Genomic DNA, 22,744 nt, shown 5'->3' with positions numbered 1-22,744 from the left:
GAAGAGATATGGGAGCATATGTATATATATAACTGATTCATTTTGTTGTGAAGCTGAAACTAACATACCATTGTAAAGCAATTATACTCCAATAAAGATGTTAAAATGAAAAAAATAAAACAAAACTGCTTTTGATGTGTCTCACTGATTTAAAAATGTTGACTTCCCATTTTCATTTCTCTCCAGGTATTTATTGATTTCCTCCTTGATTTCTTTAATGACCCATTAATTGTTTAGCACCATAGTAGCATACTGTTTTAACTCCACATGTTTATGTTTTTTCCCTACAATTAATTTGTAGTCTCACACCATTATGGCCAGAAAAGATGCTTGATATTCCTTTGATCTTATTTAATTTAATGAGATTGTTTTGTGGCCTAGCATGTGATACATCCTGCAGAATATTCCATGTACATTTGAAAAGAATGTGTATTTTGCTGTTTTTTAATGGAATGTTGTCTATATATTTCTTAAGTCAATCTGATCTATTGTGTCATTTAAGACCAATGTTTCTTTATTGATTTTCTGTCTGGATGATCTGTCCATTAGTGTAAATGAGGTGTTAATGTCCCCTAATATCATTTTCTTACTGTCAATTTCTCCCTTAATATTTGTTAGCATTTGCTTTATGTATTTAGGTGCTCCATTTCAGGTGCACATATATTTAAAAATGTTATATCTACTTGGATTAATCCCATCGTCATTATGTAATATCTTTTTGTCTCTTGTTACTGTCTTTGTTTAGAGTCTATTTTCTCTAATGTAAGTATTGCTGCTCCAGCATTTTGTTTGTTTGTTTATTTCCATTTGCATAGAATGCCTTTTTTATTCCCTCATTTTCAGTCTGGGTCTGTCTTTAGATCTGAGGTAAATCTCTTATAGGCAACACACAAGGCGTCTTGTTTTTTCATCCATTCAGTAACACTATATCATTTTTTAATTAATTTTTCTTGAAGTATATTTGATTTACAATGTTGTGTTAGTTTCTGCTGTATAGCAAAGTGAATCAGTTATACATATAAATATATCCACTCTTTTTTAGATTCTATTCCCATATAGGTCATTACAGAGTGTTGAGTAGAGTTCCCTGCATAATACAGATGGGACTTTTCTTTTTAAATTTAGTTATTTTTATACAGCAGGTCCTTATTAGTTATTTATTTGGTTATCAATTAGTTATCTATCTCTAAGTCTGTGAGTCTGTTTTTGTTTCATCAATAAGTTCATTTGACCTAAATAGACATTTCTCCACAGAAGACATACTGATGACAAAGAGGCACATGAAAAGATATTCAACATTGCTAATTATTAGATATGCAAATCAAAAATCCACAAGCAATAAATGCTGGAGAAAATGTGGAGAGAAGGGAATCCTCCCTTACTGTTGATGGGAATGGAAATGGTACAGCCACTATGGAGAACAGTATGGAGTTTCCTTAAAAAACTAAAAATAGAGCTACCATATGATCCTGCATATGGTAGCTCCCACTCCTGGACATATATTTGGAGAAAAACATGGTCCGATAAGACACATGCACCCCAATTTTCATTGCAGTACTGTTTACAATAGCCAAGACATGGAAACAACCTAAATGTCCATTGACAGAAGAATGGGTAGAGTTGATGTGGTACATATATACAATGGAATATTACTAATCCATTAAAAACAAAGACATAATGCCATTTGCAGCAACATGGACAGACCTAGAGATTGTCATACTGAGTGAAGTAAGTCAGACAGAGAAAGACAAATATCATACGATATTGCTTATATGGGGAATCCATTGTAATTATTTTTTTTAAGTGAAGAAACTACAATTATTTTTATTGAAAAGTGTGAAAGTGAAATATTATATTTATTGCCTTATTTTTTTTTATCTCTTTATTGGAGTATAATTGCTTTACAATGTTGTGTTAGTTTCTGCTTTATAACAAAGTGAATCAGCTATACATATACCTATATCTCCATATATCCTCCCTCCTGTATCTCTCTCCCATCTTCCCTATCCCACCCCTCTAGGTGGTCAGAAAGCACCAAGCTGATATCCCTGTGATGTGCAGCTGCTTCCCACTAGCTATTTATTTTACACTTGGTAGTGCATATATGTCAATGCTACTCTCTCACTTTGTCCCAGTTTCCCCTTCCCCTTCCTCATGTCCTCAAGTCCATTATCTACATCTGTGTCATTATTCCAGTCCTGTCCCTAGGTCATCAAACCTTTTTTTTTAACTCCATATATACGTGTTAGCATACATTATTTGTTTTTCTCTTTCTGAATTACTTCACTCTGTATGACAGAATCTAATCCATCCATTTCACTACAAATAGTTCAATTTTGTTACTTTTTATGGATGAGTAATATTCTATTGTGTATACTTTCCACATCTTATTTAACCATTCATCTGTCAATGGACACTTAGGTTGCTTCCATGTCCTGGCTGTTGTAAATAGAGCTGCAATGAACATTGTGGCACATGTCTCTCTTTGAATTATGATTTTCTCAGGGTATATGCCCAGTAGTGGGGTTGCTTGGTCTTATGACAGTTCTATTTTTAGTTTTCTATGGAACTTCCAGACTGTTCTCCATAGTGGCTTTATCAATTTACATTCCCACCAACAGTGCAAGAGGGTCCCCTTTTCTCCACACCCTGTCCAGCATTTATTGTTTGTAGATATTTTGATGATGGCCATTCTGACCAGTGTGAAGTAATACCTCATTGCACTTTTGATCTGCATTTCTCTAATGATTACTGATGTTGAGCATCCTTTCATGTGTTTGTTGGCAATCTGTATATCTTCTTTGGAGAAATGTCTATTTAGGTCTGCTGCCCATTTGTGGATTGGGTTGTTTTTTTTTTTTTTTTCATATTGAGCTGCATATGCTTCTTATATATTTTGGAGATTAATCCTTTGTCAGTTGCTTCATTTGAAAATATTTTCTCCCATTCTGAGGGTTGTCTTTTTGTCTTGTTTATGGTTTCCTTTGCTATGCAAAAGCTTTTAAATTTCAGTAGGTCCCATTTGTTTATTTTTCTTTTTATTTCCATTTCTCTAGGAGAAGTGTCAGAAGTATCTTGCTGTGATTCATGTCACAGAGTATTCTGCCTAATTTTTCCTCTAAGAGTTTTATAGTGCCTGGCTTTATTTTTGGTCTTTAATTAAGTTTATTATTGTATAAGGTGGTAGGGAGTGTTCTAATTACATTCTTTTACATGTAGCTGTCCAGTTTTACCAGCAACCCTTATTGAGGAGGCAGTCTTTTCTCCATTGTATATTCTTGCTTCCTTTATCAAAGATAAGGTGACCATATGTATGTGGGATTATCTCTGGGCTTTCTATCCTGTTCCATTGATCTATCTTTCTGTTTTTGTGCCAGTACCATACTGTCTTGATTACTGTAGCTTTGTAGTATAGTCTGAGGTCAGGGACCCTGATTCCTCCAGCTCCGTGTTTCTTTCTCAAGATTGCTTTGGCTATTCAGGGTCTTTTGTGTTTCCATACAAATTGTGTAATATTTTGTTCTAGTTCTGTAAAAAATGCCATTGGTAACTTGATAGGGATTGCATTGAATTTGTAGGTTGCTTTGGGTAGTATTGTCATTTCCACAATGTTGATTCTTCCAATCCAAGAATATGGTATATCTCCCCATCTGTTTGTATCAACCTTAGTTTCTTTCTTGAGTGTCTTATAATTTTCTGAGTACAGTTCTTTTGTCTCAGATAGGTTTATTCCTAGATATTTTATTCTTTTTGTTGCAGTGTTAAATGGGAGTGTTTCCTTAATTTCTCTTTCAGTTTTTTCAGCATTAGTGTATAGGAATGCAAGAGATTTCTGTGCATTAATTTTGTATCCCGCAACTTTACCAAATTCATTGATTAGCTCTTGTAGTTTTCTGGTGGCATCTTTAGGATTATCTATGTATAGTGTCATGTCATCTGCAAATAGTGAGAGTTTACTCCTTCTTTTCCAATTTGGATTTCTTTTATATATTTTTTCTTCTCTGATTGCTGTGGCTAAAACTTCCAAAACTATGTTGAATAATAGTGGTGAGAGTAGACAACCTTGTCTTGTTCCTGATCTTAGGTTAAATGGTTTCAGGTTTTCACCATTGATAATGATGAAAAATCATTATGACCTTTATAATGTTGAGGTAGGTTCTCTCTATGCCTACTTTATCGAGAGTTTTTATCATAAATGGATGTTGAATTCTTTCTAATGCTTTTTCTCCATCTATTGAGGTTATCATATGGTTTTTATCCTTCAATTTGTTAATATGGTGTATCACATTGATTGATTTGCATATACTGAAGAATCCTTGCATTCCTGGGATAAACCCCACTTGATCATGGTGTATGATCCATTTAATGTGCTGTTGGATTCTGTTTGCTCGTATTTTGTTGAGGATTTTTGCATCTATGTTCATCAGTGATATTGGCCTGTAGTTTCCCTTCTTTGCTACATCTTTTTCTGGTTTCAGTATCAGCGTGATAGTGGCCTTGTGGAATGAGTTTCAGAGTGTTCCTCCCTCTGTTATATTTTGGAAGAGTTTGAGAAGGATAGGTGTAAGCTCTTCTCTAAATGTTTGATAGAATTCACCTCTGAAGCCATCTGGTCTTGGGGTTTTGTCAGTTGGAAGATTTTAAATCACAGTTTCAATTTCAGTGCTTGTGCTTTGTGTTTATATTTTCTATTTATTCCTGGTTCAATCTTGGATGGTTGTGCTTTTTAAGAATTTGTCCATCTCTTCCAGGTTGTCCATTTTATTGGCATATGGTTACTTGTAGTAATGTCTCACGATCCTTAATATTTCTACAGTGTCAGTTGTTTCTTCTCATTTTTCTTTTCTAATTTTGTTTATTTTGAGTCTTCTCCCTTTCTTTCTTCATGATTCTGGGTAATGGTTTATCAATTTTGTTTATCTTCACAAAGAATCAGCTTTTAGTTTTATTGATCTTTGTTATTTTTCCTTCATTTCTTTTTCATTTTTTTCTGATCTGATCTTTATGGTTTCTTTACTTCTACTGAATTTGGGTTTTTCTCTTCTTTCTCTAATTGCTTTTGGTGTAAGTTTAGGTTGTTTGTTTGAGATGCTTCTTGTTTCTTGAGGTAGGATTGTATTGGATAAACTTCCCTCTTAGAACTGCTTTTGCTGCATCCCATAGGTTTTGGTCACTGTGCTTTCATTGTCATTTGTTTCTGGTAGTTTTTGATTTCCTCTTTGATTTCTTCAGCAATCTCTTGGTTTTTTAGTAGTGTATTGTTTAGCCTCCATGTGTTTATATTTTTTAAAGTTTTTTTTCCTGTAATTGATATCTAGTCTCAGAGCATTGTGGTTGGAAAAGATACTTGATTCAATTTCAATTTTCTTAAATTTACGAAGGCTTGGTTTGCAAGCCAAGGTATGATCTATTCTGGAGAATGTGCCAAGAGCACTTGAGAAGAATGTGTATTCTGTTGTTTTTGAATGGAATGTCCTATAAATATCAGTTAAGTCACTCTTGTTTTTGTGTCATTTAAAGCCTGTGTTTCCTCATTTATTTCCATTTTGGATGGTCTGTGCATTGGTTAAAGTGGGGTGATGACGTCCCCTACTATGTTTGTGTTACTGTCAATTTCCCCTTTTATGGCTTTTAGCATTTGCCTTATGTATTGAGGTGCTTCTATATTGTGTGCATAAATATTTACAATTGTTATATCTCTTTCTTGGATTGATCCCTTGATCATTATGTAGCATCCTTCTTTGTCTCTTGTAAGAGTCTTTACTTTAAAGTCTATTTTGTCTGATATGAGAATTGCTGCTCCAGGTTTCTTTTGATTTCCATTTGCATGGAATAGCTTTATCCATCCCCTCACTTTCAGTCTGTATGTGTCCCTAGGTCTGAAGTGGGTCTCCTGTAGACAGCATATATATGTGTCTTGTGTTTGTATCCATTCAGCCAGTCTACGTCTTTTTTTTTTTTTTTTTTTTGTGGTATGTGGGCCTCTCACTGTTGTGGCCTCTGCCGTTGTGGAGCACAGGCTCCGGACCTGCAGGCTCAGCGGCCATGGCTCACGGGCCCAGCCGCTCCGCAGCATGTGGGACCCCCTGGTCCAGGGCACGAACCCGTGTCACCTACAATGGCATGTGAACTCTCAACCTCTGTGCCACCAGGGAAGCCCCTAGTCTATGTCTTTTTTTTTTTTTTTAACATCTTTATTGGAGCACAATTGCTCCACAATGGTGTGTTAGTTTCTGCTTTACAACAAAGTGAATCAGCCACACATATACATATGTTCCCATATCTCTTCCCTCTTCCCATATCTCTTCCCTCTTGCATCTCCCTCCCTCCTACCCTCCCTATCCCACCCTTCCAGGTGGTCACAAAGCACCGAGCTGATCTCCCTGTGCTATGCGTCTGCTTCCCACTAGCTATCTACCTTATATTTGGTAGTGTATATATGTCCATGCCTCTCTTGTGCTTTGTCACAGCTTACCCTTCCCCCTCCCCATATTCTCAAGTCCGTTCTCTAGTAGGTCTGTGTCGTTATTCCTGTCTTACCCCTAGGTTCTTCATGACATATTTTTTTCTTAAATTCCATATATATGTGTTAGCATGCAGTATTTGTCTCTCTTTTTCTGACTTACTTCACTCTGTATGACAGACTCTAGGTCTATCCACCTCATTACAAATAGCTCAATTTTGTTTCTTTTATGGCTAAGTAATATTCGATTGTATTCCAGAGTAATATTCCATTGTGCCATATCTTCTTTATCCATTGATCCGATGATAGGTTGTTTAGGTTGTTTCTGTCTCTGGGCTATTGTAAATAGAGCTGCAATGAACATTTTGGTACATGACTCGTTTTGAATTATGGTTTTCTCAGGCTATATGCCCAGTAATGGGATTGTTGGGTCATATGGTAGTTCTATTTGTAGTTTTATAAGGAACGTCCATACTGTTCTCCATAGTGGCTGTACCAATTCACATTCCCACCAGCAGTGCAAGAGTGTTCCCTTTTCTCCACACCCTCTCCAGCATTTATTGTTTCTAGATTTTTTGATGATGGCCATTCTGACTGGTGTGAGATCTTTTGATTGGAACCTTTAAACCATTTACACTTTAGGTAGTTATCAATACCTATGTTCCTATTACCATTTTCTTAATTGTTGTGGATTTGTTTTTGTAGGTCTTTTCCTTCTCTTGTGTTTCCTGCCTAGAGAAGTTCATTTAGCATTTGTTGTAAAGCTGGTTTTGTGGTACTGGATTCTCTTAGCTTTTGCTTGTCTTTAAGGTCTTAATTTCTGAATCTAAAACCATCGGATCTGAATGAGATCCTTGCTGGGTAGAGTAATCTTGCTTGTAGGTTTTTCCCTTTCATCACCTTAAATATGTTCTGCCACTCCTTTCTGGCTTGCAGAATTTCTGCTGAAAGATCAGCTGTTATCATTTTAGGGATTCCCTTGTATGTTATTTGTTGCTTTTTCCCTTGCTGCTTTTAATATTTTTCTTTGTATTTATTTCTTGATACTTTGATAAATATGTGTCTTTGCATGTTTCTCCTTGGATTTATCCTGTACTGAGCTCTCTGCCCTTCCTCAACTTGATTATTTCCTTTCCCATGTTACAGAAATTTTCAACTATAATCTCTTCTAATGTTTTCTCAGAGCCTTTTTTTTTTCTCTTCTTCTTCTGAGACCCCGATAGTTTGAATATTGGTGCATTTAATGTTGTCCCATAGGTGTCTGAGACTGTCCTCAATTTTTTTCATTCTTTTTTTCTTTATTCTGCTCTGTGGTATTTATTTCCACTATTTTAACTTCCAGGTCACTTATCTATTCTTCTGTCTTAGTTATTCTGCTATTGATTCCTTCTAGAGAATTTTTAATTTCATTTACTGTTTTGTTCATCATTGTGTGTTTGCTCTTTAGTTCTTCTCAGTCCTTGTTAAACATTTCTTATATTTTCTCCATTCTATTTCCAAGATTTGGATCATATTTATTATCATTACTTTGATTTTTTTTTTCAAGTAGACTCTCTATTTCCTCTTCATTTGTTTCATCTGGGGAGTTTTTACCTTGCTACTTCATCTGCTGTATATTTCTCTGTCTTCTCATTTTGTTTAACTTACTGTTTTTGCAGTCTCCTTTTCACAGGCTGCAGGTTCATAGTTCCCATTGTTTTTTGTGTCTGCCCCCAGTGGGTAAGATTGGTTCAGTAGGTTGTGTAGGCTTCCTGGTGAATGGGACTGGTGCCTGTGTTCTCGTGGATCAGGCTGTATCTTTTCCTTCTGAGGGGCAGGGCCATGTCTGGTGGTGTGTTTGGAGCATCTGTGAAGTTCATATGACTTAAGCAGCCTCTCTGCTAATGGGTGGGGTAGTGTTCCTGTCTTGCTAGTTGTTTGGCATGGGGCGTCCAGCACTGGAACTTGCTGGTCGTTGGGTGGAGCTGGGTCTTAGTGTTGAGACAGAGGTCTCTGGGAGAGCTCTTGCTGATTGATATTATGTGGGGCTGGGAAGTCTTGATGAGCCAAGGTTCTGAACTCAGCTCTCCCACCTCAGAGACTCAGGTCTGACACCCAACCGTAGCACCAAAACCCTGTCAGGTGCATGGCTACGAGATTTTCTCCAGCAGCCAGTGGCTTAAAGAGTGGCTAATTATTTTTCTAATTTCCAATTTATAGTGCACTGTCCATCCCAGTTTGGAATCTAAGTGCATGAATCAAAGAGAGGAGCATGGACATTATTATTTTCTCTTCTTATTGTCCATCACAAGAGTCCTCTACCCTCTGCAAAGTCAAATTTGAAGTAATTGCTCATTATGTTATTTAATGTTCCTTATATAAAATTGATATGGTCAAAATAAGCTAGAATTCATGTCAGGGGTAAAGAATATCCTTTCAGAAATAACTGGTATGTTTTGTTGTTTAAAAAATGACAATAGTATATAGTTCTATGTTTCCTTCTTTGTTTTGGTTCACAGGAAATTATGACTTAACCAAAGTGTTGGTAGTTTATATTTATTTGCCAATATATTCACCAAATATTTATTTATTTGGTGAATAATTGAATATCTTATTTTTACTTATATTTAATATTTATTTCAACATTATGAATCATCAAGATTTTTACAGTTAAATGTAAATTATTTTCTTTAAACAAATGATAATCAATTGAAATCTTTTTTATTTAAGTACTTGCAATTGACTTATTGATATTTTACTTAATTCTAATTTATGCATGACCTTTGCAGGACACAGTCATTTAGTTCTTATTGGAACATTGTGCTTCATCTTTCTGCTTCATAATGAAGAGTGATTAATCTGAGTGTTGGCCCAGAGACGTTTTTTGTCAAATTAAAAAAGGAGTAATGATCACCATGGATAACTTACATAAAGCAAGTGTCATTTTTTTAAGACAGAAAATTTTAGTGTAGTAGTAAGAGGCAGGCTTTCTAATAAGAATATGTGCATTTGAGCTTAGCTCCAATAATTATTTGTATGTTTTTTTTTTTTACTTAATATCTTTAAGCCTCAGTTTCTCTATCTGTAAAGTAGTACTATTATAATAGTACCTGCCACCAAAGACTGTTGTGAAGGTAAGTATAAATCAAAGTTAAGTATAAATCTATGCACAGTATTTGGCATGGTGTCTGGCACATATTCTCAGAAGGGTCCACAAATTCAACAATGAGAACACGTAAGTGAGGTATCACTGTAACCTCAAATTCTATTTGTACTTAGTTATACATATTTATATAAATTGTTCTCTAAATTGTACATTTTCTGGGCAGAATTAATAACTTTCTCTGATGTAACAATGTACATTTCAATACATAAAATATGAAAAATATAGAAAACAAAACTGTAATTAAAAATGATCATTTTTACCACTCAGAGATAATCAGTTAATATTTGGTATTTTTTACTTTCAGTTTTCTTTTTTATATAAATTAAAAAATAAAATCATGTAATTGAAAGCATACAAAGAAATGATGAAATGTGTGCCAGCCACTGGAGATAAAGTGATGAAAAGGACAGATGGGGTCCTTGATTTCAGGTTGCTTGAAAATTCTATGGTCAGTGGACGAAAATACTTACAAATCATACATCGGACAAGGGGTTATTACCTGGAATTTGAAAAGGACTCTTACAACTCAACAACAAAAACAAAAACAACCTGATTAAAAAATGGGCAAAGAATGTGAAGCCCATAGTTTATTTCATCATCATTTACCTTTAAGTGACAATTAATATCCCTACTTAAATACAAATTTAATAACTTTGCTAATTACTTGATCATAAGAAGGCAGAGTGTCCATTGCAACATATACCACACTGTGATCTAGATTTATCCAGAGTATTTGTTTGCTCTTTACTGAAACTCCATTTTGTTGAAATGCCTTGACAGATATTTGGTTACACTCAAACATCTCTTCTGGGTATTAATCTGCACAGGGGATTTATAATCATTCATTGTTCTATGGGGCCCTAAGAAGACTATTGAGCTAATAATGCCAATGGAAAAATTACTCTCTTCCCTGGGATCAATAGAGTGTTCATTCAGTGACATAATTGTGACACATGTGAATCAGAAATGTAATTTTAAGAAAGTTTAGAAGTCTTTAAGTATGAAGAGAATTTTGGAATTATTTCTGTTAACAGAATTCTGTTAACGTCCAAGCTTATTATCCTCCTCACAGTTTTAAGGGAAGATAGCTTAAGCTTCTTGCATCTTACATATTATCTATTAAAATGTCAAAATTACCACTGGCCTGGTTACAGTAATTCTACATGGACAATCCAGTATATAGCTAGTATATCTTTATCTTACCCTTTTTATTCTATTACTAAAGCTCAAATTCATTGATTGAATTGACAAACGTGAAGCATTATATAGAATTCAAGTTTAAATGTCAATAACTTTTATTTTTACAGTTAACATTGCTATTTGCAAAGCTAAAAAGTTATTTTCTAGGCTAGAATTTGAAGACTCCATTTATCATTTCCTTATCTAAACCTGCTTTTTAGCATATTTCTCCCTGTCAGTGAATGCTCCCAACCTTTTACTTTGAAGAGTACTTGCATTTGTTTTTGTTTCTTTTTTTTTTAAGATTTTTTTTTGATGTGGACCATTTTTAAAGTCTATGTTGAATTTGTTACAATATTGTTTCTGTTTTTTGTTTTTTTGGCCACAAGGCATGTGGGATCTTAGCTCACAGACCAGGGATTGAACTTGCACCCCCTGAATTGAAAGGTGAAGTCTTAACCACTGGACTGCCAGGGAAGCCCCTTGCATTTGTTTATAACAGATGTTGACCTTATTAAAAACAAAAAACAAAAAACAAAAATATACATTTAGATCAACAAACTTCTCACAAAAATTGGCAAGTGAGCCAATATCATCTCCTTTCAATCTCTGGAATATAATGAAGGACTGTATGATTTTATCACTGACTTTAATTTCCTCTACATGGAGGGATTATAGACATTTTAAACCTGATTTCTACCACTTTGTTCACTGCAAGTTGTTGCTTTGAATATCAGATCAAAGGCATGATTTATTTTCTAAAATAATACATTCTCACTATGCCCCAAATAGTTTATTCTGATATATAGAATTGTTTATATCAAGATACATAGAATAACTGAATCATAACTCTTAGAAAACTCTCTGTCTCCTTCATAAACACCGCAGTGCATGCTGATTCACCATGTTCATCATTTCCTTAAAAATCCCGACAATCCTTATTATTACCTTCCTCCTCATAGCCATGTTCACCATAGTATACCATCATGCCATGCCACCTGGACTATTGGAACAGGCTCCAATCTAGTATTGTGCTGCAATTCTTGCCTCACGCATTTGGTTCTATGCAGTAATATCAAAAACAACTTTCTAAGAACAAAATACAGGTTAGCTCTCCCAAAGGTCCAGGACCTTCATATGACATAAAATATGATCTTTGTTCTGGAACATACTATCATTCACTCCACCTTTCACACACCTTGCTGCACTTTTCAGTTTAACTATATAAAATAATAATAGTAATAGTAACAAAATAATGATAAAAATAACTATTAACAGTATTTATTTAGTATTTAGTATATAGCAGATATAATAACATTTTAAAATAAATTTTCTTATGCTATCACAATTTTCTAAGAAATCCACATTTTAAAATTCCATATCATAGATAAACAAAGATATGTTTAATAGGTCTAGTGACTTGCTCAGATTTACAGAGCAGAGTCAGTATTTAACCTGATTCCTGACACAAAGCCAAACTCTTAATGACTATGCTATACAATTTAAATTTTTGACCTTTGCTTCTTCCTCCCTTGTTTTTCATAATCTAGGATTCAGCTTGCGAGTAACCTCCTTCATAAAGCTTTTCCTAAAATATGAAAATATGAGCCCTCTAATTTAAGATGTTATTAAGTTATGAAATCTAGTAATCTGAAAAGTCATGGTCTATGCTGAAGTTATTATGAGACCTTATATTTATTTATATACAGTTTTTCTTCTGAAGTGTAAAAGTATTAGTCATTTCCTATTAAATTTCACATTCCTGGGGCCAATATGCTTTCTGTTTGCAGAACAGGCTTGAATAATGTTGCTTTTGAATGTAAAGACATACCTGTGAAGATTTCTTTCTAAATCCAAATTTTCTGTAACATGCTGTCAGTCCAAAGTTTATACCTTATTTCTTGTTATTAACAGTATTGCTATTATTGCTACAATTATAAACCTGCTCTCTTTCACTACCATTTAAATATTTCATGTGTAATACCCCCTCCTTTTCCCTCATAAACACATGTTGCAGCAGATGAAGTACACTTAATTATTTTAACTTAGCAGCAGAAGAAAATAAAGCTCAGGGAGATAAAATATTTGGTAACAATTCTTCAATTATTAAGTTATAGAGTTAGAATCAGAACGTGATTCTTTTGCCAGTCTAGTGAACTTTCATGTACACAGAACCATATCATATTCAGGTTCTTTCTTCACAAACTAGTTTATATCCCCACTTTGTCAAGGGCTATTTTGAATATTTTCTCACAGCAGTAGTATGTGTCCTGCATATGAAGATTTTTAAAAATCAAGGAAAGTCAGTTAAAGCAGACTGTAGTTTATTTTTGGAGAGCCCTAAATCAGGATATTCTTTCAGACTTGTCAGATAACTAACTTACTTTGGTCAATATTACATCAAATAACTAGAATGGTTTGATTTAGATATAAAATTTTCTGACTATTATTTCATCATTACCCATGCTTTGCTCATGGACATTCTGAGTGCCTTCAGGGCTCTTAATTACCTTTCTTTTTAGAACTAATTTAAGATCAACTAAAAAGAATAGAAAAAATGATTGGCTGTACTTCATTCTGCTAAAGGAATCAGAGATTCCACTTTAAATCCAAAGGTATTCTCTAAATGCTGATGCAAAGTACAATGTCAAGAAAATCACAGAAGAATATACTTTCATGTAAATTGCAGAATGAACGTGCCAACAATGGTCTAAATGTATTTTGCCATCTTAAAGTAATTTTTAAAACTAATACTTTACTATTTAGATCTGTTTAAGATTCACAGCAAGATAGAGGAAAATGTGCAGTGATAGTCCATATGCCTCCTGACACCACTCGTGCATAGCCTCCTGTTATCAACATCCCCCATCAGAGTGATACATTTGTTACAACTGATGAACCTACATTGACATTTCAAAATCACCCAGTCCACAGTTTATATTATGGTTCACTCTTAGTGTTGTACAATCTATGGGTTTGGACAATTATACACTGACATATATTCAACTTTATGGTATCATACAGGGTATTTTCAATGCAGTAAAAGTCCTCTGTTCTCCACCTATTTATCTATTCCCAACCCCCCTGTCCCTAGCAGCCACTTATCTTTTTATTGTCTCTATAATTTCACTTTTTCCAGTCATATAGTTGGAATCACACACAATATAGGTTTTCAGATTGGCTTCTTTCACTTAGTCACATGCATTTATGTTTCCTCCACGTCTTTTCATGACTGCATATATCATTTCTTTTTAGCACTGGATAATATCCCATTGTCTGCATGTATAACAGTTTATCAAATCTACTGAAGGATATTTTGCTTGCTTGCAAGTTTTGGCAATTACCAGTAAAGCTGCTATGAACATCATGTGCAGATTTTTGTGTGGACATAAGTTCTCAACTCCTTTAGGTAAATACCAAGGAGCATGATTGCTGGATCATATGGTAAGAGTATGTTTTGTTTTGTACGAAACAATCAAACTGTCTTCTGAAGTGGCTGTACCATCTTGTAACCCCACCACCCATGAATGAGAGTTCCTGTTACTCTACATCCTTGTCAGCATCTGATGATGTCAGTATTCCAGGTTTTCTAATAGGTATGTAGTGGTATCTCACTGTTGTTTTAATTTGCATTTGTGTGACGACATATGACATTGAACATCTTTTCGTATGCTTATTTGCCATTTGTATATTTTCTTAGATGAGGTGTCATTTAAGGTCTTTGGCCCATTTAAAAAATTGGGTTCTTGTTGATTTTAAGAATTCCTTGTATATTTTGATAATAGTCATTTATCAGATGTGTCTTTTGCAAATATTTTCTCCCAGACTGTAGCTTATCTTCTCATTGTTTTTCACAAAGCAGATTAAAAACTATTTTCAAAATCTGAAAACACCTCATGTCTAAAGGAACCTGAGCCAATGAAAATATTTAAAATTCTAACAGTTCTTAGAGATTACCCTACTTTAAAATTTTAGAGATTAAACTATTTTTGGTGGAGCTGACCCTAAGTACAAAATTAAGAGTAGATTTATGATGAAATTCCAGAAATCTGGCATCTCTTTGGCAATCATATATTATTTATCCTAAATGTTTCTCCTGAGGTTCATTCTAATCTTTTCTGACTTCACCAGCATTTGACTTTTAACCAATAGAAATTTCAATTCATCTTGCATATATAAATTACTGTCACAAAGGGTTAGGGCACTGAACAAGGACTTAAATAAGCAGATGAGTTTGTTTTTTTGTTTTTGTTTTTTTAATGACAAGTTGATAACCAAGAATTCCAGAGTAACATCAGGGTTAGAAACTCTAAAAGGACAATGTAAATCTAGACTAATCTATATAGAGACACATTATGACTTTTGTGAACTCATGGAACTCTTGCCTTTGTAAGCTCCTTCCTCTATAAAAAAACATTTTAAATATGCTGAGTGCATTGATATAAGGAAGAACATAATCCAGACTGTATTTACTATCAGACATTCACTATTCTAACCCTACTTACTTAAAAAAAATGTGAATATTAAAATATTTTTGCATGTCCTTAAAAGCATCGTGGGTCCTAGGCACCATGCCTAATGGATAAGTCACTCCATTTTGTATTAATACCTTTTATTCATTAGTTCAGTGATTTTTGTTCTTTTCATTTAATCCTTAAGAGTTACTACTTCCCGGGCTTCCCTGGTGGCGCAGTGGTTGACAGTCCGCCTGCTGATGCAGGGGACACGGGTTCGTGCCCCGGTCCGGGAAGATCCCACATGTCGCGGAGCGGCTGGGCCCGTGAGCCATGGCCACTGAGCCTGTGCATCTGGAGCCTGTGCTCTGCAACGGGAGAGGCCACAACAGTGAGAGGCCCGCGTACTGCAAAAAAGAAAAAAAAAAAAGATTTACTACTTCCCAATTATTAGGAAGCTGAAATTGACCAGGATATTAATAATAATTAGCATTTTTTTCCCACTGGTACTTTCTCTTGCAATACTCACTCAAACATTGCTCCAAGTACTTTTACATACATTAGTTCACTTAATTTTTATAACAAGCATAAGGGGAAGTATTACTTTTTAATATATTAATTGACATATAGTTGACTTACGATATTATATTAGTTTCAGGTACACAACACAGTGACTCGATATTTTTATAGATTATACTCCATATAAAGTTATTATAAAATGTTGGTTATATTCCCTGTGCTGTACAATACATCCTTGTAGCTTACCTTATATCTAGTAATCTGTACCTCTTTGTCCCCTTCACCTATCTTGCCTCTTTCCCCACACCTCTCCTCAGTGATAGCCACCGTATCTGTATGTGTAAAACAGTATGGGGATTCCTCAAAAAATTAAAAATAAACCTACCATAGGATCCAGAAATTCCACTCCTGCATGTATATGAAGAAAACAAAAACACTAATTTGAAAAGATCTATCCACAATGGTCATAGTGGCATTATTTACAATAGCTAAGATATGGAGGAAGTATTACTTTCATGATTTCTCTTCTGGTTTCTGCCGTTGCATAGAATATTTCTCCAAAACTTAATGTTGTAAAACAACAATTATTTTATTTTGTTCACATCTCATGGATTAGGAATTTCCTAAGGGCTCACCTGGGTAGCTCTTGTTTAGAGTCTTTTAAACAGATACCTGAACTGACTAGATTTCTAATGTGGCTCTTATATACAGGTGGCAATTGATGCTGGTTATTGGTCGTGAGATCAGCTGCAGCTGTTGACTGGATTGAATACATGTGGATCTCAGGTAGTTGGATTTTGTACATGTGGGCTGACCTCTGCCAGAGCCAACAGAGATAACCATGTGGAAGCTCTAAGGCTTATTCTGACGTAGACTTGGTAGACAAAGCATCCCATTTGCTGCATTCTATTGGATATTTAAATCACAAAGAGTAGTTCAGAGTCAAGAATAAGACACAAGGACCACACTTCTCAATGGAGGAAGTGTCAAAGAATTTACAGATTTGTTTTAAAACTGTCACAATTCCCTACTGATGTTGAGAAAACTGTGTAGAGAGAGGTAAAATATTTTTTAATGACTACAGGACTCATAAATGGAGAATCTAGGATTTAAACCCTGGCAGTTCTGGCTCCAGAGATGTTATTCGTAATCACTCTTCTATGGAGCCACACTTTAGACAGTATTAACGTAGTCTGTGTATGCACTTTGTTCTGTAATATGTCAGATTGCTTTATTTAAAATCATGCCCATTTTTCATGTTTCTTTTGGAGAATAGAGCAAAGGGTATAAAATGGAACGTTAAAAATTTAGCCCAACTCAGGGAAACTATGGCCCATGGGTCAAATCTGGTCAATAATCTGTTCCTGTAAAAATAATTTTATCAGAACAAAACCCCACCTATTTGTTTACATGTTGTCTATGGCTGCTTTTGTGTTTCAGTAGCAGAGTCCAATGGTTGCCACACAGATCATCTGTCCTCAAAAGCCTACATTTATTACCTGGCTTTTAAGAAAAGATTGCCAACTCTTATTCAAAGGATCAGAGATTAAAGGTTAAGGTAAGAGAAGAAACAGACATTGTGATAAGAAAAGTTAAATAACTAGTCTGCTATTACTGAATCAATCAGTGTAGAGATTGTTACTAATATACAGGTAGTGTCTCTAAAGGGAACATTAATTTTCATTTTATAATATCTGTACTTTATTCTAGAGATAGCTATATTCTATTCTATAATAAGAGTCAAAATATTAAATACCTAAAAATGCCAAAAGCATCATGCTGTAGTGGAAAGAACATAAATTTGAAATTAGAACAAAAGGAATTCTTCCATTTGAACTTATCAAGAGTTTATACTGAGTGTCAGAGCTCTGACTTGTCAAGTTGGATTTTTCTGTTTTAATTAATTACTATAGGTAAAGTATATTCAATCTCAGTAAATGTTGTGACAAGGGTAGTTTAAGTGTTGACTTAGAACAAGGTATATCTACTCAGATACTGATAAGTTATGAGGAAGAAACCAGGATAAGGTTAAGACAAAATCTAGACCTGTAAAACCCAGGATTGAAAGTTAATTTTATATCTGAGGAGAGAATATGACTCAGAGAAACTTAAGAAATTATTTATTTATTTAGTTAGTTAGTTAGTTAGTTAGCAGGAGGCACAAAATAAAGTTGTATTTAGAACGCCTATTATTACAGATGGCAGAAAAATGAACAGTAATAAAATGAAAGAGCTCACCTTATATTAATCTGAAAATTTCTGAGCCTGTCTTTGAGGTTATTCATTAGATACTTTGATTACAGTTAAAGCAAGAAGCGCATCAGAATTTGGACTTAATTCTCTCATTTAGTTCTTACCATAATCCTTTGACAATGATATAATCCTCCTTGTTTCTCAGATGAGGAATTGAGGTTGAGGAAACTCAAGTGATATGTCTAAGATCCCAGAATTACCAAGCAGCAGAATCAAAATTTGAATCCAATTCTTTGTGCCATAAAATGTGTGTACCATCTGGTCTACCATCACTAAAGGAGTCTCTGTCTCAGAAAACAGAAATTTGGTTACTTGGAATTCAGTTTCTCAGAAATAATGACATGTCTTCACATGTGTTTGTCTTATGCTAATACAAATAAACAGACAATAATAATAATAATAAAAAAAAACTCTCTACCCCAATATATAGTTGCTAATCTTCCAAAGTAACACTATTAATAAGCCTTTTTTATTTCCTTGATCATTCCTACCAACCACCTCAAAACCAATAAATATTTCTGATTTGGATCTCCATGAAAGGCAAAATTATATAATTATTGGAAGTGTATTGTTCTGCCACTTCCTAGTCTCATTCCTGTAAATATATTACTTCAGATGGGATTCTAAAATATATTTATCTCATATTGTTGTTGGGAGGATTAAGTCAGACAATGTACATAAACTTCTTAGCATACAATTATCAAATGGAAACTTCTTAGGGAAGTCAAACTGTTGCTGTGTTATAAGTATTATTGCTGTCTGGCACTGCAATAAAGAGAGGCAATTTGGGCAACTTCAAAGCAGTTTTGGAAGAAGGCTTTAGCAGCAGATCTGAGAAGTCAAGGCTAAGTTTCCAGGTTCCAGAATCAGGGGCTCCAGGCCCTGTTACAGCTAAGAAGAGCTTAAGGAGGTATGATGAGTAAATGTAATGTGATATCCTAAAAGGAATACAGGAATTGAAAAAGGGCATTAGTCAAAAACTAAGGGACTCTGAACACAGTATGGACTTTAGTTAATAATAATATATCAATGTTTATTTATTAATTGTAAATCAATATGCAATACAAAAGTAGGTTGTTAATAATAGGGACACTAATGTACAGGATACATGAAAACTCTATGTAGTACTTTGCAATTTTCTCTATATCTAAAACTGATTTGAATAATAAAGCTTATATATTTATATCTTTATTGAAATATAGTTGATTTAAAATATAGTGATTCAGTATCTTTATAGATTATACTCCATGAAAAGTTATTACAAAATAATGGCTTAATTCCCTGTGCTGTACAATATGTCATTATTTCTTATTTCTTTTATACCTTGTAGCTTGTATCTCTAAATCCTATATTCCTACCTTCCCCTGGCCCCTTCCCTCTCCCCACTGGTAAACACTAGTTTGTTTTCTATATCTGTGAGTCTCTTTCTGTTTTGCTATATACATTGGTTTGTTTTATTTTTTAGATTCCACATATAAGTGATAACAGAGTATTTTGTCTTTCTCTGACTTATTTAATTAAGCATAATATTCTCTAGGTCCATCCACATTGCTGCAAGTGGTAGAATTTTATTCTTTGTTTATGACTAACATTCCATTGTATATATATGCCACATTTTCTTTATCTATTCACTTGTTGATGGACCTTTGGGTTGCTTCCATGTATCTTGCCTATTGTAAATAGTGCTGCTATGAACATTGGGGGGCATGTATCTTTTCTAATTAGCATTTTTAGTTTTTTGGATATATGCCAAGGAATGGAATTGATGGATCATATGGTAGTTCTATTTTTAAGTTTTTGAGGAAATTCTGTACTGTTTTCCATAGTGGCTGCACCAATGTACATTCCCACCAAGAGTGTGTAAGGGCTCTTTTCTCCACATCTTTACCAACATTTGTTATATGTAGATTTTTTTATGATAGCCATTCTGACTGGTGTGAGGTGATATCTCATTGTGGTTTTGATTTACATTTCTGTAATAAATAGTGATGTTAAGCATCTTTTCATGTGCCTGTTTACCATCTGTATGTCTTCTTTGGAAAAATGATTATTCAGGTCTTCTGCCCATTTTTAAATCAAATTGATTGTTTCTTTTCCAACTCTTATTTTCATTGATCTATTCTGTTGTTTCTTGGTCTTCAATTTATTATTTCCTTTCTGATCTTCATTATTTCTGTCCTTCTGGTAACTTTGGGCTTTGTTTGTTCTTATTTTTCTGTTCCTTTAGTTAATAGGTTAGGTTGTTTATTTGAGATTTGTCTTGTTTCCTGAGGAAGGCCTGTATTGCTATAAAATTCCCTCTTAGATTCTCTTTTGCTCCATCTCATAGATTTTGGAGAGTTTTTTTTCCAGTTTCATTTATCTCCAAGTATTTTCTTATTTTCTCTTTGATTTCTGCATTAAAACAATTGTTTGTCAGTAGCATGTTCTTTAGTCTCCAGGTGTTGTCTCTTTTCCTATTTTTCTTTCTGTAATGGATTTTCAGTTTCATGTTGTTTTTGGAAAAAAAATACTTGATGTATTTTTTATCCTCTTAAATTTATTGAGATTTGTTTTGTGGTGCTGCATGTGATCTATCCTGCAGAATATTCTATGTGCACTTGAAAAGAATGTGTATTCTTTTGTTGTTGGATATAATGTCCTGCAGATGTCTATTAAGTCCAATTGTCTACTGTCTCATATAAGACTATTGTTGCCTTATTGATTTTTTGTCTGGGCAATATATCCATTGATGAAAGAGGGTGTTAAAAGTCACCTGTTATTATTGCATTGTTGTCAATTTCTCTCTTTATGTCTGTTCATATTTGCTTTATATATTTAGGTGCTCCTATATTAGGTACATACATGTTAACAAGCGTAATATTCTCCTCTTATATTGATCCCTTTATCATTCTATATTGCTCTCCATTGTCTCTTGCTATAATAACCTTTGTTTTAAACTCCTTTTTGTCTGATATGAGTATTGCTACCCTCACTTTCTTTCATTTCCATTTGAACGAAATAACTTTTTCTATCGCCTCACTTTCAGTGTTTGTGTGTTTTTAACTCTGAAATGAGTCTTTTGTGGGCAGCACATAGATGGATCTTGTTTTTTTATCCAATAAGCCACCCTATGTTTTGTGATGAGAGCAGTAAGTCCACTGACATTTAAAGTAATTTTTGATAGGTATGTACTTATTGCCATTTTATCACTTGTTTTCTGATTGTTTTTGTAGTTCTTCCCTGTTTATTTCTTCTTTTTGTTTCTTCCCTTGTGGTTTGATGATTTTCCTTAGTAGCATGCCTGTGTTCTTTTCTTTTTAGTTTTTATATATCTATTGTAAATCTTTGATTTGTGGTTATTATGGGGTTCATATATGTTGACCTATAACTATGTCTTCTTATTTTAAATTGGTAATCATTTAAATTGAAACACATTCAAAAACATGTACATTTTTACTCCCTTCACCCATATTTTGTGTTTCTGTTGTCATACTTTACATCTTCATTCTTATCCCTTAACTGTTTATTGTAGTTATAGGTGCTCTTACAATTTTTTTGTCTTTTAGTCTTTGTATGGCTCAATTAGGTGATGATCCTCAGTCCTTACTATATATTTGCCTTTCCTAGTGGGATTTTCCCTTTCCTATAGATTCTTTCCACTTAGGCCAGACCTTTTAACATTTCTCTAGGGTAGATTTAGTATTGATTAACTCTTTTATTCTTTTGCTTGTCTGAAGTTTTTATCTCTCCTTCAATTCTAAATGACAATTTTTCTGGGTGTAGTATCTCACATTGCAGGTTTTCCCCTTTCAGCACCTTGAATATATCATGCCACTCCCTTCTGGTCTGTAAAGTTTCTGCAGATCCATCAGCTCATAGCCTGTGGGGATTTCCTTACATATATTACTCTTTGTTTTTGTCTTTCTGCCTTTAGAGTTCTCTCTTTATCTTTAACTTTTGCCATTTTAATTATGATATGTCTTGGTGTGAGTCTCTTTCTATTCATCTTGATTGGGACCCTCCCTCCATGCTTCCTGTACCTGGATATCCGTTTCCTTCTTCATATTTGCAAATTTTCAGCCATAATTTTCTCAAATGCATTTTTGATCCCCTTCTTTCAATCTTCTCCAACTAAGACCCCTAAAATGGCAATTTTTGTAAGCTTAATGTTATCTCAGAGATCTCTTAAACTGTTTTGATTTTAAAAAAAATTTGTTTTTCTTTTGGCTGTTCTGATTAAGTGATTTCCATTATTCTATCTTCCAGATCATTTATGTGTTCTGCTGTATCACTTAGTCTGATATTCATCCATTCCTTGTAGTGTGTATTTTTATTTCAGTTATTTACTTCTTCATTTCTGTTTGGGTCTTTTTCATATTTTCCAGTCCTTGTTAAAATTTTCACTGTATTCATCTATTCTTTGCCATAATTCAGTTAACATTCTTATTATAAATGCTTTGAATTCTTTATAAGGTAATTTCTTTCTGTTTCACTATTTTTTCAGGGGTTTTCTCTGGCTCTTTCAATGAGACCAGTTCCTCTGCCTTTTCATTTTGCTTAACTTTCTCTGCCTCTATTAATTTAGATGAAACAGTTACCTATTGTGATCCTGAAGTGGTGCTCTTATGTGGGAGTGTCCATATATAGACTATGTGTGCCCGGTGCATTTGGTAAGAGAGATAGATTTGATGTCAATGCAAGTCATATTTTTCCTCAGGTTGTTCTGGCAGTTATCACCTTGGTAGTGGT

The sequence above is a fragment of the Delphinapterus leucas genome, chromosome 7 (genome assembly GCF_059928025.1).
Source record: "Delphinapterus leucas isolate spDelLeu-1000000601 "Yukka" chromosome 7, BTC_Dleu_Yukka2, whole genome shotgun sequence".
NCBI classification, from domain to species: Eukaryota; Metazoa; Chordata; class Mammalia; order Artiodactyla; family Monodontidae; genus Delphinapterus; species Delphinapterus leucas.
Note: the sequence above shows the minus strand (reverse complement) of the source record.